The following is a 26,192-nucleotide window of genomic DNA, read 5'->3' on the forward strand; positions in this document are numbered from 1 at the left end:
CTCCCGACGAGGTCATGGCGGTTGTTGAGTGACACGGTGCGTGGAACAACTGCTTATTTGCCTCCCCCGGAGGTCAAAGGTTAGAGCTGCAGAGAAGGCAGAGCACATGAAATAACTCCCCCGATGCATTCGCACACACACTCACACACTCACGCACACACTCACGCACACACACACACACACACACACACACACACACACACACACACACACACACACACACACACACACACGCGCACACACACACACACACACGCGCACACACTCACACAGGTCCTCTTCCATTATGTATGGAGGAGCTCGGTTTGATTGACAGCTCAGACAAGCCCACCTGTGTGCGGGCGAGTGCTGCCTCCTCTGGCCAGGTGAAGCCCTTTAACCCCACCCAGCACGGCTGTGTGCGGCATCCCTCTGCACGTCAGCACAGCCTCCATCTCAAACCCTCCACACGTCAGCACAGCCTCCATCTCAAACCCTCTGCACGTCAGCACAGCCTCCATCTCAAACCCTCTGCACGTCAGCACAACCTCCATCTCAAACCCTCTGTACGTCAGCACAACCTCCATCTCAAACCCTCTGCAGGTCAGTACAACCTCCATCTCAAACCCTCCACACGTCAGCACAACCTCCATCTCAAACCCTCTGTACGTCAGCACAACCTCCATCTCAAACCCTCTGCACGTCAGCACAGCCTCCATCTCAAACCCTCTGCACGTCAGCACAACCTCCATCTCAAACCCTCTGCACGTCAGCACAGCCTCCATCTCAAACCCTCTGCACGTCAGCACAGCCTCCATCTCAAACCCTCCACACGTCAGCACAACCTCCATCTCAAACCCTCCGCCCTGGAAGGGCTCCTTCGCTCTGAGCAGCAGGAGATAATGGGCTGAGAGGACACAGCGTAGCACAGTACAGCAGGTTCACATAGCTGTGAATGTTCTTTTTTTTTGCCCGGACCGCAACAGCGGGGCCAGCCCTATAAACGCGAATGTCTGTGACTGAGTGAGTGATGAAGTTACACCGCGCATGTCTGTGACTGAGTGAGTGATGAAGTTACACCGCGCATGTCTGTGACTGAGTGAGTGATGAAGTTACACCGCACATGTCTGTGACTGAGTGAGTGATGAAGTTACACCGCGCATGTCTGTGACTGAGTGAGTGATGAAGTTACACCGCGCATGTCTGTGACTGAGTGAGTGATGAAGTTACACCGCGCATGTCTGTGACTGAGTGAGTGATGAAGTTACACCGCGCATGTCTGTGACTGAGTGAGTGATGAAGTTACACCGCACATGTCTGTGACTGAGTGACTGAGTGAGTGATGAAGTTACACCGCACATGTCTGTGACTGAGTGAGTGATGAAGTTACACCGCGCATGTCTGTGACTGAGCGACTGACTGATGAAGTTACACCATTGGTCGGCCGGTTCGGTGCAGCCATATACTAGGTTTTGACCTGGTCTTGTTTTAATAGGCATTTTTAATGTCCAACGGGTACGATGCAAGCTCTCAACCCCAGGCACCGTGTTGACGGGGGCCTCTGGTTCATGCTCCTGGTTGCTATGAGCAACGGGGGAGAGCTGGGGTGAGTCACGGCGCAGCGCTCCCAGGGACAGCCGGAAAAACGCGGGATGATTCGCGGTCGGCGTGGAACGCTGGACCCGGTTACGGACACGCGCTTGCTCGGGACGGGGGCGCTGGGAGCCCTCTCCCGCGGTTTGGGCCTCCTCCTCCTCCTCCGCGAAACATCTGCAGAGCCCCTCTCAGCCTCTCAAACCCGCCCCCGCACCCCCGCACGACCTCCCGAAACCCAGCACGCCCCGTGCAATTACCCCACGTCGCCGCTCTCCTCTAATCACAGTAATTACCCCACGCGCAGGCGTGTGAGGATCGATCGGCGGCATAACTGCACCCCACTCACACTGTAACCTTCTGTTTACCCCTCCCCCCCCCAAACCCCCCAACCCCCCACCCCCGACAGGACTCACATTCTTTAATGTAACTAAACAGCTCCCCTAAAAATAACCTGCCTGCAGTATTGCGGTTTCATTTTCTTCTTGGTTGTGACTAAGCAACCTCGTAAATGGTAGAGCCCCACCTGTGCCCAGTCAATGTCTGGTATAGACTGAGTGGACAGCTCCCACAGAGTAAACCGCAGTGTTGTTCCATCACCACTAGATGGCAGAAAAGAAGCAAAAAAAAAAAGGCAATTCATTGAACTTGTAGGCCCTCATTAATGACTGAAACTGCTCATATTAATCAAGGCATGACACAAAAAAACAAAAGCATTTACTGTAACAGACACTGTGCTAAAAGTGATCACAGAGCAAGCGGACGCTTCAGTAACAGAAACCTTTTCCCGCTCGTAAAAACCGTGCGAACATGACAGCAGAAATGCAAACAAGCCGCTCGCCCAATCAAACAGCTCACTTTTTTCGCACCGTGGACCACTCACTCACTCACCCACCCACCCACCCACCCACTCACTCACTCACTCACTCACTCACGGACGACCTTTGAGGGACGTTTTGTGGGACGCATGCGCAGGTGGTGCTTCGTTTAGTAGGACGCATGCGCAGGTGGTGCCAGCTAAAATGTGTCTGCGGAAGTGAGTTGCGTCGTGGGTCTGGATGGTTCTGTGCCGTTTTTTAGGTTTTAGATGAAAATAAGAATAAGACACATTCCACAGGCATGAATCTAACACCGGTCCCATCTGATAGAATTTTTCACCGCGTAGCATCCTTTACAATCACATTATCCCAAAGAGGGGGTGGAAAGGGGGGGGGGGGGTGGAAATCACATAACTCAACAGGGATCCCCTCCCCTGGAGCTCACTCAAACCTCTGGGGGAGAGGATAATCCCTTCTCTCCTTTCTAAAGTCTCAGAAAGCCTGGAGAGAGTTTCTTCTTCCAGGCAGAATGCAGCGTACAGCAGGAGCGCTACCTCAGTTTAGCCAGAGGCTGCAGCAGCAGCAGCTGCGGCTGGGGCTGGAAAATCACTTACACAGCAGTGGTGCCCAATCCCCGGGCCCAGAAAACTGCGGCCATTTTCCACCCGTTTTCACGTTTCACTCTGAAATTAATCACCCAGTTTAAAGCAGCTGATTAAGGGGGTCACACCTGCTTTCTCAGGTCTTAACGGGTTGGGGAATTCAAAAGAAAACCACGCTCTTAATTTGTAAGTAATTGCTCACTGTTGACCTCTCCACTCTCGGAAGGTCAGAAAAAAAAAACAATGGAATTAGGCATCCAAAACACGTCTGTTCCCCTCAGTTAAGCCTGGGCGTGACGTTCGGTAAGATTCTTCCGGAACAGGTATCAGGCATCTCGAAGATCGACGCTTTGCAACTGTAGTGTTTCTTTTTTTGTTTGTTTGTTTTTTGTTTTTTTTTCCCCCACTGTTTCGGTGGACCGATCAATTTCCCATAAAAAATGCACGGCCAGGTGAAGTTCACCTTTAAGACGGAATCAAAGGAAGCCAGCGGGCCCTGCGGCCGCCCCGGACCGGGTCAGGGAGGCGCGGGCCTGGGGGCGAGAGGTCGAGGCCCACCCCGAATGCGGTCCGCTACAGGATCAGAACATCACCGCGTGAAACTAAACATCCCCCCCCCCTCCCCCCCAACCTCCCACCCCCGGCTCCATCCTTCCGTCTGACTCCACTGGATATTCTCTTTGCACCCCGCCTGCCAGTCCTCCACTTTCTCCGGATCAGAGACGAGTCAGCAGTAATGGTGCTGGGGCAGGAAATAAATAAACAAATAAATAAATAAAAAATGCTCTACGTGAAACTTTCCAATTTCAGGGGAGAGAGAGAGAAAAAAAAACAAACATATCTTCCCTCAATGCACTGGGGGGGGAAAAAAACAACAACAGAAACAAAACTGTTTTTCGAACAAAGTTGAGCTACCCGGACCGTACAGGATAGTTGGGAACCGTACATCTGTAAGCCTGCTCCAGGTTTTCTCCTGGAACGTGTACATTGGTCCGGATCGCGTGTTAGCGGGGGTTTCGCTCTCGTTTGCAAATAAAGGACAAGTGAACTGGAACACTGAGGCACGGTTTGTTTGGGACGTGTAGAACGATCAGATGGCCAGATTATGAGAGCCCGTGAGGAAAAGCTGACCAGCATATCTCTGACTGAGCCACACGGAAACAATGAGGGTTGCAGGTTCAAATCCCACATGTAACCCTGCCTCTGTTAAGCCCGAGCTTGTTGAAAACAGGCGTTCGGTGGGAGAGGAATGAACGACAAAGGGGAGGCATGCATTCATTATCTCCTCCATAATGCATCTTTTTCCCCCTTTTTTTCTTCTCTTTCTTTCTTCTATCCCTTTTTCTCTCACGCAGTCTCTCTCTTCCTCCTCTCCGCTGTGACCCATCCATTTGACCGGGACGCCGCGTTCAAACATTAATGCTGTTTGCCCTGCGCACCCGCCTCTTTCCTCTTCCGTATAAAAATTTATGATGACATTTTTCTACGTTCCATAAAATATTCATAAATGTCATCACTAATATCTCTTCATAGATCATCTAAATTGATCCCCCCCTGTCTGGTCTCTGCCGTTGGCACGCCACGCTGAGGGGGGGGGGGGGGTAAGGGGGGGCACCTCACAGCTGCCTGACGTCGCCATGGCGTTTCCCGTCGTCTCCCAGCAACAGGGTTTCTCCATTTTTCCGTTTCCCTCTTTTTCTCAGCTTCCGTCTCTCTGCATTTTGCGATCTCTGAAATTTGCTGTCTCTCTCAAAAGTCAAATTCCGGTTCTCCCTCTCTCGCCTCCTTCTCCCGGCTCTTTATAATTTCCCTTCAGGATGTGGTGTCCACCTTCTTCCGCAAATCCGTCTTTTAATTTCACCTTCTCTCGAATTCAGATTCAATTTCTCTCTCGCTTTTTTTCGCTCTCTCACGTTCGCCCTCGTTTCCTGTCGGAGTGTGGCTCCCACCATTTCAACAGACCTTTCTTTTTTCGTTTACTCTCTCTCCCTCTCTTTCACTCAAGTTAAAATTCGAATTCTCTCGTTTCCTGTCAGGATGTGTCAGTCGTCCAGCAGGCCCCGCCCCTGCTCCTCATGTGTGATATATAATAAATCCCCTCTGCCTGTGGCCCGTGTCTCCCCCATGAAAATTTCAACCCGACCCATAAATCATTCAGGGCCCAATTTCACTTACACAACACATACATCGCAGCCCCTGCTGAACACCCACACCTCTCCTGTGCACGGATAAGGCTCAGCAGAGGCCAGAAATAAGCGCTGAGCCTTTTCCTCTCCTGCTGCTGCTGCTGCTGCTGCTACTCTCTGCACACTGAAGGGTAGTAACCTGAACAAAAATAGTGACTTTGACCCTTTAAAGAATAGGTTTTTTTTTTTGGAATGTTCTTTTTTCCAATATTCAAAAATCGGTGTTCCAGAACTCCGTCGCTTTCACTCTCCAGCAGTGATTGTGACATCAGCATCAGAACGTTCAGTTGAGAACATTCTAATCACATGTTTGTGATGTCACGCCGTGAAAATGGTGATCAAATGCACCGTGCAATCAATCTTTTGTCTCCCGCCATGGAATTATTCATGGAGCGGAGAGGTTATGCCACTTCCTCATTCACGGTTCCTGATTTATGATTGGCTGTGATACCATGGCGACGTGCAGGAGCGGGTGGGCGGGCACTGAGTGGGTCAGCGTAGGTCGAGCATGCCGGTTTGGGTCCTGTCGTTTGATGCTGGAATGGGACTGGTGCTGTTCCTGGGCAGGACGGGACGGCGGCGGGGGGCGGGGGGGGGGGGGGGGGGGGGGCGGGCGGGGGGGTGGGGGGGCGGGGGAGGACTGTGGCGAAGGGGAGGAGATGAGATGGGTCTCTGTGACTGATGCAATTACATGGGAAGCTGATTGAAGGGGAGGTCAAATTATCACAGGGGTGATTGCCTTTGTGTCTGAGGCCAGCAACGCACCGTTCCCTGATTAAAGTGTCAGAAGGAAGTGTGTGTGTGTGTGTGTGTGTGTGTGTGTGTGTGTGTACATGTGTATGTGTGTGAGCGTGTGTATGTGTGTGTGTGTGTGTGTGTGCACGTGTGTGTGCGTCTGTATGTGTGTGTGAACGTGTGTGTGTGTGCGTCTGTATGTGTGTGTGTGTGTGTGTGTGCGTCTGTATGTGTGTGTGAACGTGTGTGAACGTGTGTGTGCTCTGCGCCTTCCAAGCCTTCTCCAGGCTCTGAGCCTGGGGCTGCAGTGAGCGGTTAGCATGGAGGGCGCTAGCGCCAGTTTGAGTGATGCTTCACCTCCAGGCCTGGGGGCTCATCGGTCAGCATTTCTCCTTGAAAATTACAATGAATTTTTATTGCATCTGTACTGTGAGGTGGCGTGCTCAATGTCTAACACACACATGCTACCAGGATGTGTGTTAGACATGCTACTATGTCACACACGCAAACGCAATAAAAAATCAGTACGTTTTAAGGAGGACTGCTGTTGGTCGAGCACTGGACCAGGTTTGTCCAAGCGCACATGTTCAACTGCAGAGAGACCAACCTGCGTTTCCTCTTCGCCTGACGCCATTTCCCTTAAACAGGAAGTACACTCTGCCGGGCCGTAACATCAAACTCTGATGCAGAAGCACCCAGATGCACTTCCTGTCCACCCCCCCTCCCCCCTCCTCCCCATCCCCGCATCCCACACAACCATCCTCAGGCCTTGTTTGCACAAAAAAGTGTTTATCATCACTGACAGCAGGCTCGAGTCAGGCTTTTTAGGGTTCCTCAAAAAATGATTTTTGTTAGCAGGATGGGGGGGGAGGGGTAGGGGGGGGGCTTCTGAATCAGAACCAGCTTCTGGTTCTCCCTTGTTAACACCATGTCATAACTGCTCCATCAAACGTCTCCAGAGAACAGAGAAACTGTTAGGTTACACAGAAATCTCTCTGCACAAAAAGACCTAATTTTAACATGAAAGGGATTTCTCTCTCTCTCTCACTCACTCGCTCGCTCTCTCTCTCTCTCTCTGTCCTTTTTTACAGAAATAGAACTCCCTCCCTCTCCCTTGCAGTCTTGTAATAGGCGGCCTTTTTAATAATTACACTGAGAATCCCATCAGTATCGCACTTCTAGAACTGCTGGCTGCAGCGATTAACTCCTCCTCTGCCAGGAAACAGCTGACGGAGAACCCGGTGTCTCGCACATGGGGCCTGGGAGCATTCTTTAATCGCTCACGCTGACAGACAGGAACCGAAACAGGAACTCCCTCCAAAGGAACGACAGTACCTTCGTTTCACCACTAGATGGCGGATGCGCGCGCAGCAAGGAAAGGAATCCGGAGTTGTAGTGCAGTCACAGCCTCAGAACGGAACCTGCGTGTGTTCTTGCTCCTATTCGATGTGACGTCTAGGCATCCCTGCAAAGGATCATGGGAAAACAACAACAACTACAGTTGAAGCTTACATTATCTTATCAGGGATTGAAATCTGTGGGTGCTAGCGGCTTGGTGCTATGCAGATTATGGTGACGGTTATCCACGGGACAGGGGTGATCCCGAAACAGGATTCTGTAACCCCTGTGCATTCAGCTACAGATTTTTAAAAATTGAAAGTTTTTTTGTGTTTTTTTCCACTGACATAATTTATTCAAGTGCTTGTATGGTTAAATTATGATGTCCATATTTAAGTGTTAACTATGGCAGTGGGAAGAAATCTGTCAGCACGCTTTGCTTTGTGAGTGCTGGACAGGCTCAGCCTGTCACAGGAGCTGTCCACGGGGTGTGGTGCTGAAACACACACACACACACACACACACACACACACACACAAAGGTTGTAGGTGCAATTTCCTCCTCCTGTCCTCCTGTGCTGCAGCGAGGTCATTGACTTGAATTGCTTCTGCAAAACATCGGAATTCTATTTACATACAGATTGTATGAAAAATTGTACATTGTAATTCACTCTGAATAACAGCATCTGCGAAACTCGCGCGAGGTAATATTACGAGAGAGCTGTCCGCACTTTTTTTCGGTGCTGAAACGCAGTGCGATCTGTAACAAACAGGCGGGAGCTGTCCGTCTCGACCGTGGTGCTGAAACGCAGAACAGTCTGCGTTCGGCAGGACAAGAGCTGTCCGTTCTTGTCGTGGTTCTGAAATGACATGCCTGTAAGCTGCCTCTCTGGCTACTGGTTTAGCCAAGCCATCATTGTCACCATATTCTAAAGTAAATATAAGGACAGTATATATTATATTATGTCAGCTAACTAATGTTTTTACATTTTTAAATGTGCCAAGAGAAGAATCTTCCCTTTGAACAGTGGTTATATTTTTAATAAACTGATCACCAGAACAAAAGATAAAATCATTGGGATTTTTCAAAATTTTCTAAATTAAGGTGTTGGCACCAAAGTGCTTGTGGAAAATAAAGTTTTAAAAAAAAGGAAAAGAAAAAATAAGAGATTGTCAGGAAGGCCAAGTCCCCTGAACCAACTGTGAGAAAGCTTGGCTCATGTTCAAAGTGCATGGACCCAGAATCCAAGCCCTACATATTTTTTTTCTGGGGGGGGGGCAGCTCCACACGCTCTTCCGCCCTCCCCAGCCTCACATCACACAGTTTGATCGCCGTCCTGTGGGGCCCCTTTGAGCCGCGGTTTTACCGCCACGCTGGGCCGCCGCTGAGCCTGCTGGGACGTCGGCCCGATGGCGGCTCAGCGGCGGCTCGCCCTCATTAGGGAGGGAGTCCAGCGCGAGCGGCACAGCGTGACTTCCCCCCAGTGTACACCCCACCACCACCGTGGCATACTTATACACACACACACACACACTCACACACACACACACACACTCATACTCATACACACACGCACACGCACTCATACTCATACTCACACACACACGCACTCACACACGCACTCACACACACACGCACTCACACACACACTCACACACACACTTACACTCATACTCATACACACACACTTACACTCATACTCATACACACACACACTCTCTCGCACTCACACACGCGCACACACACGCACACTCACACACACACTTACACTCACACTCGCACACACACACACACACACTCTCTCTCTCACACACACACACACACACACACTTACACTCACACTCGCACACACACACACACTTACACTCATACTTATACACACACACACACACACTTACACTCATACTTATACACACACACACACACACTTACACTCATACTCATACACACACACACTCTCTCACGCACATGCACGCACACACACACACACGTGTTATAAATCCACGTCCTCATTAATATTAATCCGCCCGGGAGCAACTCTGCTGGGGGGAAGAAAAAGAAAAAAAAAGAATCAATAGTTTACCTTACAGAGATCATTAAACATGCGCATCTAATTAAAACTTCAAATTACTGTTAAATTTGGTTACATTTTTTTTAAATAAGCAGCCCATATAAAGATTAACTCTGGGAAGGTGTCCTGTTGGTCATCCAGATGACAGCGCCAGGGAAGTCCGCAGATTCGATGGACGAATCAGACGGCCAAACTCCACGTTCTCAGTTCCGGAAGTTCCAATGGTTCCAAAACAGACACAGCTCATGAATATTCATGAGGGGGGCGTGGCCGAACACCACGCTGCCAGCAGTAGATGTTCTGCCCTTGGGGCGCGGCTCTTTGTGAATGCTCATTAGCGGTAATGGCGGTGCCGGTGAAAGCGCTGTTCCCAACTGGAAGAGTATGGAGGGAAGGAGTGCAGGGGTTGACTATTCTGTTGTGGCAGAGAATCTTGGGCAAGCGGCCCAAGCAGTGTCGGTTAGAGACGTCGGAATCGGGGTGGCCAAACAAGCACCATCCCTGGGTCTCCTCTGCTCAACGAGACACCGTTATGAAGGAGACGTTGTAGACGTGATTCCTGTGGTGCCTTTCTCACCAGTTCAGTTCAAATCCACGTATAGCGCTTTTCAGTACAACCAGAAAAGAAAATTGGGTTTAAAAACTTTTTTTTTTTTTTTTTTAAACCAGGCCTGAACCTCCCAAAACCCAAGGTAAAAAAATAGATAAAAAGAACTTCCCATTGGGAAGAAAATCACTCAGTTGCTTGGCAAGAAAAAAACACCCCAATGGTAAATGGACTGCATTTATATAGCGCTTTTATCCAAAGCGCTTTACAATTGATGCCTCTCATTCACCCATTCACACTCACACACACACACACACACACACACACACACACACTCACACTCACACACCAATGGTGAAAGGCTGCCGTGCAAGGTACCAATCAGCTCATTGGGAGCAATTAGGGGTTGCTCAGGGACACTTCGACACGCCCAGGGCGGGGGATCGAACCGGCATCCCTCCGACTGCCAGACAACCGCTCTTACCTCCTGAGCTATGTCGCCCAATGGGAAGGAATCTCGGGAGGAACCTTGCTATGGAGGGGGAGCCCCTCCTCCACAGGCTGGCTGGTGTAGTAGCTGCGCATGGTGATGAGAGATCTGTCAGGGGAAACGATAAACTGGGCGGGGCAGGTCACGGTCACAGGTAGTTAAATTAGCGGGTAAAACAGGCAGAGAGACGTGCAGTAATACACAATTCAGAGGGACGGGGTGGCAAATCTATAGATCCCCCCCCCCCACCCCGCCCCGCCATCGATGCACTGAATTAAATCATGCACTGGTAAGAACTAGCAGCGCCAGTGCAGTGAAATGAATTTGTTATCAATGCACCAAATCTCCCACACACACACACACACACACACACACACACACACACACACACACACACACACACGCGCACACACACACGCACGCACACACACACACGCGCACACACACAGAATGAGCTGGGAGCTACTGTCACTGCCAGCAGATGTATGGTTATGGGAGCTCATGACTAATAAAAACCATTCTTTTTTTTTCCATGTTGCTGGGGTTCCCGTCCTTGGCCTGTCCTCTGTCCAATCCAGGTAAGAAACGGTCCTATTATTATTATTATTATTATTATTATTATTATTATTAGAAAAGTAGCAGATAACCATGGCATAGCCCCGCAAAATAAAATAAATGCTCATATTATTACATGCTTTACATGCAATATAAAGTCTGCATACACCACACATGATAGCTAAGCTCGTGAAGCTAATGTTAACACAAACAGGATGCAAACAAAAATCCATTTGAATTAGAGATGTCTGACATTACTGTACATTAGCCTGGTGCAAACCTCACGTGCCTGAAAACCACGGAGGCAGCTGGGGTAGGCAGGATCTCCCCTCGGCCAAACAGAGGAAGGGACGCGGTATCTCGCCGGTGATGAACTGTCTCTGTCCGCGCCCTCGTGGTCCCGTTCCGCGGGCCGTTTAGTCGCCCTTACGAGGACTCGCCCGGACCGGCCCGGCGCTGTGCCCTCCCCCCGCTCTGCTCCGCGTCCCCGCAAGATCGATTTTACCGAAAGGTCAGGAGAAGCCACACGGCCTGTGAACCCTTTCCTGCCCCCTTGTTGAGAGGGGGGTGCAGTTGGGGGGTGGGGGCAGGCATGGAGGGCCCTGTTGACATAGTGATGCCCAGGGTGTCTAATGCTGGCCTAATCACCAACACCGGCCAATTAAAACGTGTTCACGGACTCTCGGGGGCTCGGCCACCTCCCTGCTCTCTCTCCTGGTAATCAATACGCAGGTTCGCGCTCCTCGCTCCTCCCCCCCCCCCCCCCTCCCTCGTCCCCCCCTTTACTTTTTTCTCCTGCTGACCGCCTGCAAGTCTTTCTATTAATAAAAGCTGTTAACTACCCGGCCCTTCAGGGACTGCTCATTGAGAAGATAAACTGCACTGAGACGCTGCACAGTGCCACGCAGTTTCCTTTCAAACCCACACTACCAGTGATACTACTGCCCCCCCCCCCACAATCACCCCAAACCTACACTAGCAGTGATACTACTGCGTGCCCCCCCCCCCCCACAATCACCCCAAACCCGCACTACCAGTGATACTACTGCGTGCCCCCCACAATCACCCCAAACCCGCACTACCAGTGATACTACTGCGTGCCCCCCACAATCACCCCAAACCCGCACTACCAGTGATACTACTGCCCGCCCCCACAATCACCCCAAACCCGCACTACCAGTGATACTACTGCCCCCCCCCACAATCACCCCAAACCCGCACTACCAGTGATACTACTGCCCCCCCCACAATCACCCCAAACCCACACTACCAGTGATACTACTGCCCGCCCCCACAATCACCCCAAACCCACACTACCAGTGATACTACTGCCCGCCCCCACAATCACCCCAAACCCGCACTACCAGTGATACTACTGCGTGCCCCCCCCCCCACAATCACCCCAAACCCGCACTACCAGTGATACTACTGCGTGCCCCCCCCCCCCCCACAATCACCCCAAACCCGCACTACCAGTGATACTACTGCGTGCCCCCACATTCACCCCAAACCCGCACTACCAGTGATACTACTGCCCGCCCCCCCCCCCCCCACAATCACCCCGAACCCGCACTACCAGTGATACTACTGCGTGCCCCCCACAATCACCCCAAACCCGCACTACCAGTGATACTACTGCGTGCCCCCCCCCCCCACAATCACCCCAAACCCGCACTACCAGTGATACTACTGCGTGCCCCCCACAATCACCCCAAACCCGCACTACCAGTGATACTACTGCGTGCCCCCCACAATCACCCCAAACCCGCACTACCAGTGATACTACTGCCCCCCCCACAATCACCCCAAACCCCCACTACCAGTGATACTACTGCCCCCCCCCCACAATCACCCCAAACCCGCACTACCAGTGATACTACTGCCCGCCCCCACAATCACCCCAAACCCGCACTACCAGTGATACTACTGCCTGCCCCCACAATCACCCCAAACCCGCACTACCAGTGATACTACTGCCCCCCCCCACAATCACCCCAAACCCGCACTACCAGTGATACTACTGCCCGCCCCCACAATCACCCCAAACCCACACTACCAGTGATACTACTGCCCGCCCCCACAATCACCCCAAACCCACACTACCAGTGATACTACTGCCCCCCCCCACAATCACCCCAAACCCGCACTACCAGTGATACTACTGCGTGCCCCCCCCCCACATTCACCCAAAACCTCCAACCCCACAACCCCCTCCAACCACCACCCCAACCCCACAGCTCCCCTCCCAACCCCAACCCAACCCCCCCCAACCTCAACCCCAAACCCCCCCAACCTCAACCCCAAACCCCCTCCCCCCACCTCCACCCTTCACTCTCACACACACACACGCTCACATACATTCACTCGCTCTCACACACACACACACACATATTTGTAATTTTGTTTTATTCATTTAATTATTTATTTTTTATTATTCCCCAGTAAATTGCCTCAGTAAAGGCCCAGTTCCCAATTCCCACCTCTGGAAGCTAAGAAGCCCGCGGTAATTGCGTTGATAAATCTAAGACTCTGCACAGGGCTACAGTGCACTACTGTAATTATCATATATTAATCTCATTTATTATATGAAAGTGTGCGATACACCAGCACAGGTTATCATTCAGTAACAATTACCTTTGTAAACCCGGCAGCCGCTGCTGTGCTTTATCACAACGCCGCCTTTTCACATTCCTCCAACTCATTAAAGCCGGCTTTGCCATGTCGCTAAATGGACGCAAAGCCATATGAATTTAATAGTGTAACAGTTTAATAACGTTTCTTTTTTAAATTTTGTGTTTTTGTTCCCTGGAGACATAAATTGATTAAGTAACGGACCATCAATAATTTGAAAGTAAGGATAAATAGCTACACGCACGCGATCGTCCGCATCATGCATGCTGTCGGGGTGCAGAGCTCACAGCGCTGAGTGTGAGCCGAACTCAGACAGACGCGAGTCAAAGGAGTATGAGCCGCGAGGATCTGACTGACCAGTAGGGGTCACTGCTGAGCAGAGAGACAGGGTCACTCTGGCCAGCGAAATCTCATTGTTGGCCAGGGTGTACCTGGTACCCCTCCCCTAACAAACCCCCGTTCCCCACCCCCCTAAAAAAAGCTAAAAGCAAGGAAAGGAGAAAAGGAATGAAAGAAAAGAATGAAGTGCACCAAAAGAAGGGCTAAGGAAGGCTGAACAGAACAGAGAGAGAGAGAGAGAGAGAGAGAGAGAGAGAGAGAGAGAGAAAGAGAGAGAGAGATGCAAGACAGCTGGCCTGGGAGACCTCTGTCTTTATTGAGGCTGACAATCAGTTCAGAAACCAACACTAGCTGTCAGGTGACATGCTGAACGATTTAAAAGGAATCTCTCCAGATAGGGGCTCATGTTAATCGTAGAAAAAGAAGAGGAAAAAAAACCCTGAATGTTGCTGCCTTTTATTACGTTCAGTTCATACTCTTCCACCAGCTTCAATTTCCTTCTCTTCCGGCCCGGCCTGCTCTCAGTCTCTTTTTCATCCTATCCATCTCTCCTTCCAGTCCTGCAGAGCAGGGGGTGAGAGGAAGAGAGGGAGAGAGAAAGAGGTAGAGAGACAGAAAGAGACTTTTGACATTATAAACCATATCCCATATACACACGTAAACTACCTACCACATACAAATAAATAAATTAATAAATGAACCCCCCCCCCAGACAATAACACTGAAAATTCAGTGTTTTCAATAAAGATTTAATATATAAAATCTAAACATTACTACCGAGGGCAAGAGTTCAGCCTGTTCATTGTTTGAAACCTGTACTCACACGCACACACACACACACACACATGCGCATACACGTGCACACACACACACACACACGTGCGCGCACACGCACACGCAGCACATATTACGTGTCAAAATGCAGAATGAATTGATGGTGAGCGAACATGGCACATTGGGCTCGGGCCCAGGGAGAGAGAGAGAGAGGGAGGGAGGGAGGGAGGGAGGGAGAGAGAGAGCGAGAGAGAGAGGGAGGGAGGGAGGGAGAGAGAGAGCGAGAGAGAGGGAGGGAGGGAGAGAGAGAGCGAGAGAGAGGGAGGGAGGGAGGGAGAGAGAGAGGGTTTAGCTAATCAAGCAGATTAGAGCAATTAGGCACCTGATGGCTGTCTGGGACCAGAGTAAGGTGAGGAAGGATGGGGCCAGCTTTGACACTTATAGATCCAGCTGTCACTGATCTGGACCCTGGACAAGCCCCATTGGCCCAAGGGACGGCAAAGTGACTGATGTCACAATGGGTTAGGATCCCTGGCCAATCACACGCTACCCTTGGCTCTGCGCCAGAAAATGGACAGGCCACGCCTCGCCCCAGTAGTCCCAGCTTTCCTTGGTTTTGTGGACGTCTCCATTTTAACCTTTCAAACCAGGATTATGCAGCTAGTCAGCTTCATGCAGTCACAGTGAGTGAGGACTCGATCTGTGCTGAGCTGCCTGGTGAAATAACGGTAGTTTTCAACATGGGGAACTCGCCCAACACAGGCAAAACTACAAAGAGTACTACCTGCCCACCTGTAATGTCGGTTTCGATCGAAGATGGCGTATAGCGGGACAAGGTGCAGAACAGGGAGCGTGACACAGTTCTGTGTTTCCGAACGTCTGTTTTCACGCCTCACGTTCTTATGCATTTTGTCAAGGGCTCATATGGTTGGTGTGATACCCTTCTCTCCATCACCAGTGACAAGCCCAGAGAGAGCACAATTCCAGATCCAGTCCCTGGACAAACTCCACCCTCATTCCTGCCTTCCGGAATGTTCAATGACATCTTGTCCTTGAGTGCGATTTACAAATAAATGCATGCATTACGTTTTTTTCTCTCTTGTTGCTCAGCTAAAATTAACTCACCTAACTTTTGTGAAGAAGAAAAAAGTAACGCTTGAATTTATTTGCAACTCAAAGCCTGGATTGACGCACAATATTGATCTTTACAGTGCGTTACACCAAAGCAATTTGGCAGGCAAGTTCGGCAGTCACCAAAAATAAACTTGCAAAACTGTGCTTGTGAAAAAAACTAACAACTTCCATTAATTTTTTTTACGTCAAAGCTGAATCTGTAGAATCTGGACCTGTGCTTGCTGGAGAGGCCGACTAAACTTGACAACAAGTTCTTGCTTGACCAGGCGTTTTCTGAGTACAGTACTACAGAATTTAACTTGTCCGCAAGACACTGTTTCTGCAGAAGTCAAAAATCGCTGAACAGGTGACGGCTCAGGGACTTTACCTGGAGCAGCGATGGAGCGGCTCGAGAAAGAAAAGAGATGGCGGTGGAGGGGGGGGGTGGGGGGTGGGGGGGGCGGGGGGGCGGGCAGGGGGAGAGAAAGCCCATTCAGCTTCACGTGCTGAGGAGAAACGTGAAACGAAAACCTCCTAAAATCTCTTTACTCCCTGATCTTTCCCCCGCGGACACAGAGGAGTGGGGAAATGCACGAGGTGCGAGTTTTTTTCCGTTACTGTAAAGTTCCCAATAGAACCCGGATCCCCCGGTTTACCGGCTGTCCCCTGAGATCCCAGTCGGGTTGATTAATGGGAGCATTAATATGCTCTCCTCCTCTTTAGCACCTAATTACAAGCCCTTTTCCATACAGGCACAGCTGTAGCTCATGTATTATTCAGTATTAATTGCCACTTGAAAAAAAAAAAGTCATGAATAAAGACGCCCATATTCCTTCTGAAAGGGGGAGGAGGTGTGGAGAGGGGGAGGTGACAGATTAGCCGTTATAGCCTTCCTCCTGTTTGCCGCTAACAGTGAGGATGATGATGGTGATGGTGGTGGTGGTGGTGGTGGTGGTGGTGATGGGAGAAATGATGATGATGATGGTGGTGGTGCTCATGATGAGGTGATGATGATAATGGTGATGATGATGGTGGTGCTCATGATGAAGGTGGAGGTGATGATGATAATGGTGATGATGATGGTGGTGCTCATGATGAAGGTGGAGGTGATGATGATAATGGTGATGATGATGGTGGTGCTCATGATGAAGGTGGAGGTGATGATGATAATGGTGATGATGATGGTGGTGCTCATGATGAAGGTAGAGGTGATGGTGATGCTCATGATGAAGGTGGAGGTGATGATGGAGGTGATGTGTGGTGGTGGGCAAAGAGATGATCTCGCCTTTTTTTTTGGGTTGCCGGGCGACCCGTGAAGGACGAGCGGTGCTCCAGTGAAATTTAATCCCGGGCCGTACCCCTGGGCGGGGGCAGCAGGTGGTGCTGATGTTGGCGGCGGGACAGGGACCGGCGGGGGGGGGCGGGGGGGATACCTAACGGCCACAGGCTGGCCCTAAATCAGCAGAACCCCACTCTCCCTCTAGGACCTTGGCCCAGCCGTCTGCTCCCTGTCCCGAGGGACGTGACGAATCACCAGCCCCCTAATCGCACACTAATCGCACAGCACACTCTCACTCTTCTGCCTCTCTCTCTCTCTATCTCTCTCCCTCTCTCTCTCTATCTCTCTGCCTCTCTCTCTCTCTCTATCTCTCTCCCTCTCCCTCCATCTCTCTCTCCCTCTTCTGCCTCTCTCTCTCTCTCTATCTCTCTCTCCCTCCCTCTCTCTCTCCCTCTATCTCTCTGCCTCTCTCTCTCTCTCTCCATTTCGGTATCCATCTTCCTGTCTCTGCTTCTCTTTGTCCTTTTCTCCCTCTCTTCTTTCGCTGCCTCTCTGTCCACCTCTCTCTCTTTTAGGGCATGGAGTGGGAAGCAAACACATCTGTATGTGTGTGTGTGTGTGTGTGTGCATGTATGTACACGTGTGCGTGTATGTGTGTGTGTGTGTATGTGCGTACGCATGTGTGTGTGCGTGTGTGTGCGTGTACGCATGTGTGCGTGTGTGTGTGTGTGCGTGTGTGCGTACGCATGTGTGTGTGTGTGTGCGCATGTGTGTGTGTGCATGTGTGTGTGGAAGCAATAACAGATAAACTGACGGCATGCTGGCACGATACAACACATTTAAACTCCTCCCACACACACAGCCCCTGCCCCCCCCCCCTCCCCCTCCCCCTCCTCCCCCTCCTGTGTGGGTGGGCGCAGTGAGTCAGAACTGTGCTCTGGGCTTCGGGACGTGTCTCCCTCCCTCTCTTTAACAGTCCCACGCAAGGGGACGCCACCCCTGACCCCTGACCCCTGACCCCTGTACAAAAACATGAACGTTAACAGTGAAGAGACTCACAGTCAAGTCCAGTGCGCCACATACGCACACGCTGAATTAGTCATATCCTGTCATGTGTGACTAACTCCTCACACACTCCGTACTGCTCAGATATTCGCCATGTGGCCTAATCCCCATCAGACACTATATGTTGGCGAAGGCGCTTGTTCTGAAATAAACACACAGCGTATCCCCCGGTTACCATCTCAGATGGGAGCATTGAGCCCTATTCATGCCAGCGTAGTAAAGCCAGCCAGATTTCTGAATCTAATTTACATTATAACAAGAAGCACTGAAGGCATCTTCAGCCTTAACAGATACCAGACCATGGGCCCCATCCACACACTGGAGCAGAGCCTTAACAGATACCAGACCACGGGGCCCATCCACACACTGGAGCAGAGCCTTAACAGATACCAGACCACGGGGCCCATCCACACACTGGAGCAGAGCCTTAACAGATACCAGACCATGGGGCCCATCCACACACTGGAACAGAGCCTTAACAGATACCAGACCATGGGGCCCCATCCACACACTGGAACAGAGCCTTAACAGATACCAGACCATGGGGCCCATCCACACACTGGAACAGAGCCTTAACAGATACCAGACCATGGGGCCCATCCACACACTGGAACAGAGCCTTAACAGATACCAGACCATGGGGCCCATCCACACACTGGAACAGAGCCTTAACAGATACCAGACCATGGGGCCCATCCACACACTGGAACAGAGCCTTAACAGATACCAGACCATGAGGCCCATCCACACACTGGATCAGAGCCTTAACAGATACCGGACCATGGGGCCCATCCACACACTGGAACAGAGCCTTAACAGATACCAGACCATGGGGCCCATCCACACACTGGAACAGAGCCTTAACAGATACCAGCCCATGGGGCCCATCCAAACACTGGAACAGAGCCTTAACAGATACCAGACCATGGGGCCCATCCACACACTGGAACAGAGCCTTAACAGATACCAGACCATGGGGCCCCATCCACACACTGGAGCAGAGCCTTAACAGATACCAGACCATGGGGCCCATCCACACACCGGAACAGAGCCTTAACAGATACCAGACCATGGGACCCATCCACACACTGGAACAGAGCCTTAACAGATACCAGACCATGGGGCCCATCCACACACAGGAACAGAGCCTTAACAGATACCAGACCATGGGCCCCATCCACACACTGGAACAGAGCCTTAACAGATACCAGACCATGAGGCCCATCCACACACTGGAACAGTAAAGGTCAACCAACCAATCGACACTGACTAAAACTTGCCAGAACCAATCAAAGCGAGCAATTGACATTCCGTTTTTTAGGGGACAGGATGTGCTCGTCCGCATGGGCCCCAAATTGATAGTGGAAGGTGGCGGCGGTAGTGAGGGCTGGCGGGAGATTATATTTTGGGTATTCCGAAGCGGAGAAAAGAAGCAACGTAATAAAAATACACCAACGGGCCCTTTGAGTGTGTGTGTGTGTGTGTGTGTGTGTGTGCATGCATTCAGAAACACACACATCTCGTGGGGATCTCTGGTCCCCGCATTGGCTTGCGTAGAGCCCTGCGTGGGCGTGTTCGAGCACGCATGGGTGGGTGTGCACACACGTGTTCGCGTGTTTGTGCATGGATGCTCGTGTATGTTCGCGTAGGAGGGTGTTTGTGGATTAGTTCAGTTTAGTATGGATGAAAAAAACAGGTTTGCTTTTCAAAGATGGCGAAGTGGAGCTGGAGGTTTGAGCCCCAACCTTTCCGAGTTCCGGTGGAGAGCCTGGTCACGGCCGCACCGTGAGGCGTCAGCGGAATAACACCAAATTTAAAAATGAAAAACAAACACGGCATCAAAACGAAACTGGCTGTAAAATTACTTTTAAAATTAAACTCCATCAGTTACGGTGCGTTTATGGTGCACCTGTAACTAAGCAGGGAGCAGTGTCACGTGCTCGTAACTAAGCAGGGAGCAGTGTCACGTGTGCTCGTAACGAAGGGAGGAGTGTCACATGCTCGTAACTAAGGGAGCAGTGTCACGTGCACACGTAACTAAAGGAGGAGTGTCACATGCTCGTAACTAAGGGAGCAGTGTCACGTGCACACGTAACTAAAGGAGGAGTGTCACATGCTCGTAACTAAGGGAGCAGTGTCACGTGCACACGTAACTAAAGGAGGAGTGTCACATGCTCGTAACTAAGGGAGCAGTGTCACGTGCACACGTAACTAAAGGAGGAGTGTCACATGCTCGTAACTAAGGGAGCAGTGTCACGTGCTCGTAACTAAGGGAGCAGTGTCACGTGCTGGTACCTCGTTTGGTGAGGGAGGCGCGTGCTGACAGGCAGCGGGATGGACAGTGAACGGGGGGAGTTTCTGTGTTGGCGTTTCTGTCAAGCTTGTCTTGAAACTGACGGATGCGCTCGAGCCGACGCCGCCTTCTGCGTGGACGCTTTTTAAACCTCCTCCCCCCCCCCCCTCCCCCGCCTGCCCCTCCCCCCAAACCGAACACAAAGGGCCGCGGTGCTGTCACAGACCCGCACGGCGCCGAGCGCCCGGCCCCAGCCGCGCGCCGCTGGGAATTCAAAGGCCCGTTGCCGTGGTTACGGCGCCGGATACAAAGACGGCGTTTCCGAAGGATCCGAGAGAACGGAATATTCAGCGTTCCGCGGCGGTGCTCCCGCCGTCCCGCACTCTGGGTCAGCATTCTGTGGTCCTCCCGCCATCCCCGCACTCTGGGCCAGCATTCTGTGGTCCTCCCGCCGTCCCGCACTCTGGGTCAGCATTCTAACCCTAAACCGACAAAAGCGCGGGCATAAAATACCCTCGTTCGTTTAGCGTCGCCTCGTTAACGGGCGAAGATATTACCCAGAGGTCCTTTCTGCGGGCGGAGGCGGGGCTTAGCCTCCGACTAGCCCCCGCCGCGATGCTGCCGATCGATCGGAGGGAAACTGAGTTCGCAGCGAACGACGCGCGTTAACCGCGGTGACCACGACGACGACGGCGGCGTCGTCCCGGCAACCCGCCTCGTCAAAGGAGCGCCAAGGCACGCCTCCAATTTTCCCGCCCTTCGGTCGCCACGACAACGAGCATTTCACAGCAGCAGGGTTCGAATTATGGAATTACGGAGTCTTATATCCAGAATCCCAGTGTTGAGCTATAATACAGCTTAACATTGGGAATCCCAGTGTTGAGTGTTGACCATTTCTCGCCACTATCGACACCAGGGGACGTCCAGCAGGACCGTTAGTTTCCAATTGGATCGCGGATCCTTCACAGTAACAAATTCCTACCCCATCGATCGCCCTTCCTCCTCCAAAATAACATGTTGCTAACCACGGGGTCGTTGCCAAGTCCCTCTAATCAAACGAACGGGGGACGTGAGAGAGTGTGGAGAAAATGGAAAATGCTACTCATTAATTTCCACTTCGCCGTCCAGAGTTTTCATGGATTAATCAATGCTAACCTGCTTTATCATAGCCACTTATCTTCCACATACAGAAATCCAAGCAGGCCTCTGACTCGGAGGTCGATGTGAGGATATATTTCACGTTGCAATCGCCCCCCCCCCTTCTCTCTCGCTCTAACTCTCTCTCTCTCTTTGTCTCTCTCTCTCTGCCATCTCTGTGCTATGCCCTCCCCCTCCCCCTCCCCCAGGTTGTTCCATTCATTTCCTAGCACCCGGGCCCTCGTTTCATAAAGCAGGGTAACAGAGTTAGCTGGATAAGTGCACAGAGTAAAACCCGGAACCCTCCCAAATCTCGAACACGGACTGGAGGACAGAGATCCGTTCCGGGTTTTACTCTGCCTGGTCATCCAGCGAACTCCGTGAGGACCAGGGCGTGTGTATTTACACACTCACGTGTGTGTCTGTTGACCTCGCAGGCACCATGAACAACAGACAGGAGCCTGACAAGTTATATTGTTTATTGTTATTTCTCTGCTTTTTATGTCATTGTCGTTGTCATAATGAAACAAAAGCTCAAGATGTTTACATTTTTTCAAACCCTCTCCCCCCCTCCCCCACTCCAACTCTCCAACCCAAACTGCCTCCCTTCTCTATTTGTGGGACCTGTTAATATCTGAAGAAATAACCTGCTCTTTATGGAACATGTTAAAAAAAAAAAAAAAAACCATTAAGGGATAAAATGCCAGATTTAAAAGGGATTTTAAAAAAGGGTGCAGGCCCAGTACAGGTGACCTGTAATGAGGCAGGGGCTCCAGGGGGAGGGGGCGGGGATCCAGGAAGTGACGCTCTTGTACCCCCGAATGCTTACAGAACACCCCCTCCCCCCACCCCCAGGTACAGAGAAGGGCAAACGTCCGAATCGTTTACACCTCCCGAGAGAGAGATGTACCTCAGGCGACCGCTCTGGGGGCGGGGGGCGGCGGGGGGGGAGGTCAACGTGATTGGTGGAGAGCTCAGCACGCCCGGGGCTATATTTAATTTTTTATTTGCAGATGGAAAGGCACAACCGTCTGGCTGGGGGAGCGTTCAGGAACGTCCCCCCCCCTAGTTTGAGCCTCTCAGCGGTGGTCCGTCAGCATGCCCGCCCCGCCCCACCCCCCCCCCCCCCGGGGTTATCTGCAGGTAGTTTACGTCCAGATAAAACTCGGGTTTGAACGTGGAGGAGGAAGTGGGGGCTGAGAGTGTGGGACGTTATGAGAGATACGAAGAGGCAGAGAGACGGTTAATGCTAAATATGAAGGAGAAAGAGATTATTTACACTTTCTAAAATTCACTCAGCAGATGCAACCTAGCAGTATGCAGAGTGCTTTGCAAAGCTGACAGTTTTTTTTTACATTTTTATTTATTTTTTTTTTTTTACACATTTTGTTTATTCATAGAGCTGTGTATTTTCTGTGATGTGTAAGTGATTCGGGTTAAGTGGCTTGTTCAAGGGAAGACAGGAAGTAGCTCACCTGGGAGAAGCTCAGCCTGCAGACTTCTGGTTACAGACCCAGTTCATTTAAGACCCTGTGCAAAATCGTTATTTTTTTTAAAAACATATTAACCCTTTAAGGTGTAACATCACAAATGTGTAGTCTTAAATGAACATTCAATCACTACTGGTGATTGAAAGCAATGGAGTTCTAGAACACTGAATTAGAAAAAAAAAAACATTCCAAAAAAACTTACACTCTTAAGGGTCAATAGTTCTATATTTTACACAAAGGATCAAAGAAAACAATGTTTTTTTTTTTCATAAGCAGCATGGTGATTTACATTTCAGCCAATCATAAGCGCATCTGTTTAGTGGGAAGCCAATCAGAAGTGACCTTGTGGTGCTAGACCGGACCACGCCTACAGACCCAGTGTCCGGAAATGAAATAATCAAAAGAAAATATTAGCCTATTATTTCCCTCTTAATGAATTTGGAAGTAAATTAATATACATTTTTAACAGGCGAGTGAACAGGGGTAGACAAGCAGCTCACTTCACCTCCGCTGCTTTAGTCATTATAAAAAGAAAAAGACGCATTTTACTCAGGGAGGGGGGAAAGAAGATGGTGAGAGACAGAGAAAATGACTTTTTTTTTCTTTTTTTTTTTTACTGCATTAAAGGGAATGTTTAGCATTCACACAGCGCCCATCACTCAGACAGCCTGCGTATTTAGCATTAAAAGATCCCTCCCCGTGCTTGGCTGGGACCCTGGCTCTGTGGCAGATGTATTCATTTATTATTTACAAAACTTAAAAAACAAATATTTTAGGGCCCAAAATGCTGAATTATGTTTTCCACCCACATGATTTATTGATGGGGGCAGGATGTGATCGAGCACATAACACTGACTTTTCTTTACTTGAAAAAGAAATCAAGTTTTTAAAAATTTTTTACAGCACAATTATTATGGCAGGGATGGTTGACTTTCATTCTTTGCAGCAAACAGCTACACAGTACAGAGTGGGCAGTGTTAGATTTTAGATTGTACACTTGAAATTCGCAAGTATGAATGAGCACAATTAAAAAATTTCCATTTTAAACGTTCTGCTCACTCATGATGCGGTGTCATATCTAATTGTTGTTTTGTAGTTTTGTTTTGTCAGGTGTGTACTTCACCGTGTGTATGACTACAAAAAAAAAATCAGGATTCTGTCAAATTGGTTTCTGTCAAAAAAAAGGATAAGCGATCCTATTGTCTCGGTCAAAATGGGAAAGTGAGCGGAGTAGCTGAGTAGGCCGCAGCCTGGCACTTGAGTTTGTAGTGGGCCCCAGAGAGAGGGGGGGTTTGGGGGGGAAGGAGAGGCAGGGAGAGGCAGGCCAGCACTCCAGCAGGCGGGAGCAGTAAGCGGCAGTTGTCGTGGCGATAGCGCGACTTCGTCATTTGCATATAAATGAAAAGTTGTCGATCACGAGCCACTGACCTCATTTATTCCGCGGGACGGATGGACGGGCGAGGCAAGGGGTCGTCACCGAGCAACCAAATTTATTCCAAATTACTGCGTTTCCCCATTTAGCGGTGTTCAGCCCGGCAACTCGCCACTGTCACTTCGTTCCTCCTCCTCCTCCTCCTCCTCCTCCTCCTCCTCCTCTCTCTCTCTCTCTCTCTCACTCCCTCTCTTTTACGGGCGTCGCGATGCTAAAACACAGCCGTGAAATTTTAAAAATGGGGCTGCCCAGTCCTCACCCCGTACCTGACAGTACAATGTTTAGTGTGTTTTTTAAAAAAAATTAAAAAAAGGAATACAGTGCATAACCATGGCAACAAAGCCTTTCTGGTTTGTATGGGAGACCGAGGCAGCAGCAGCGTTGAGACTGGCCCTGCTGCACCACAAGCCACCTTTCTGCCACAGAGTGGTAATGAAGGCTGTTCCTCTCTCGCGGTACAAGTGAGCCGCTCACATCAGCACTCAGGCTACAGAAGCGAGCCGCTTGCCAGGCTGGTGCTCCGGGCGCGATCGATCCTCAGGAACCCCGCCGTGCCACCGGTTCAACTGACTCTCTCTCTCCGGTCAGCGGCGAATCAGATCTCTCTGCAGATCGGACACGCGCGCGTCGGCCTGCTCACCGCGGAGCCGCGGGAACGCGGAGCGCTGACGGCTGAGTCCTGCGGAGCGCATTCTCTCTGGGACCATTAGCCACAGCGTCCGGCTAATGATGTCACAGTTAATGATGTCACAATTAACCCTGGAATGTGTGCAGGCGGCCCCATGGGAGCAACGGCAGCAGAGGCTCCTTGGGGAGGGGGGGGGGTTTTGGGGGGCGGGGGGGGGGGGGATAGGCACCCCCTCAGTTCCTCCCTTGGGGCTTAGCTTCACTCCCCAAATCCCAGGCGTGTAACAGGGAGGGTGGGGTAGATCAATGGCAATGACAGGCCTAAAATAACTGTGAGAGAGAGAGAGAGAGAGAGAGAGAAGAAGAAGAGACAGAAAGCAAGAGTAAGACAGAAAGCAAAAGAGAAGGAAAGAGAATGGAAGCAAAAGCGAAAGAGAGATAGTGAACTATGCATTAATGACTTACAGAACGTCAGAGGGAGAGAGAGAGGGAGGGAGAGAGGGAGGGAGGGAGAGGGAGAGGGAGAGAGAGGGAGAGAGAGAGAGAGAGAAACAGTGAGCAGGGGAAGGTTCATGAAGAGTTTGAGGAGGCGTGGTTCTGACTGGGAGCCATCAGTTCGCCTTCATGCTTCCTCGATGACTGCGCAGTTTCTGTGCACACGCACTCTCAGAGAACCCGGTTCTGCTGTTTGAGTTACAGAACCCAGCTCTGCTGTTTGAGTCACAGAACCCAGCTCTGCTGTTTGAGTCACAGAACCAGGTTCTGCTGTTTGAGTCACAGAACCCAGTCCTGCTGTTTGAGTCACAGAACCCGGTTCTGCTGTTTGAGTCACAGAACCCGGCTCTGCTGTTTGAGTCACAGAACCCGGCTCTGCTGTTTGAGTCACAGAACCCAGCTCTGCTGTTTGAGTCACAGAACCCAGTCCTGCTGTTCGAGTCACAGAACCCAGTTCTGCTGTTTGAGTTGGAGAACCCGGTTCTGGTGTGTGGGGGAGTTTGGCGTGTTTTTGGCATGTGGGGGAGTTTGATGTGTGGGAGAGTTTGGAATATTTTTGGTGTGTGGGGGAGTTTGCCGTCTTTCTGGCGTGTGGGAGAGTTT

The 26,192-nt window shown here is 50.8% G+C and overlaps 1 protein-coding gene and 1 long non-coding RNA gene across 2 annotated transcripts in view; one reads left to right on the plus strand and one right to left on the minus strand.

Annotated features, from left to right (window-relative positions):
- Nucleotides 1–26,192, plus strand: part of zgc:165603 (uncharacterized protein LOC571425 homolog) — a 73,838-nt gene that overhangs the window by 41,321 nt on the left and 6,325 nt on the right. The gene's annotated exons all lie outside the window — the stretch shown is intronic.
- Nucleotides 14,161–24,505, minus strand: LOC118229429. The gene is made up of 3 exons (XR_004765667.1): nt 24,464–24,505; nt 23,021–23,075; nt 14,161–14,444 (listed from the first exon to the last, which is right to left on the minus strand). It is a non-coding gene; the product is annotated as an uncharacterized LOC118229429 (long non-coding RNA).

Source organism: Anguilla anguilla, chromosome 6, assembly GCF_013347855.1.
Source record: "Anguilla anguilla isolate fAngAng1 chromosome 6, fAngAng1.pri, whole genome shotgun sequence".
In the NCBI taxonomy this organism is placed as follows: Eukaryota; Metazoa; Chordata; class Actinopteri; order Anguilliformes; family Anguillidae; genus Anguilla; species Anguilla anguilla.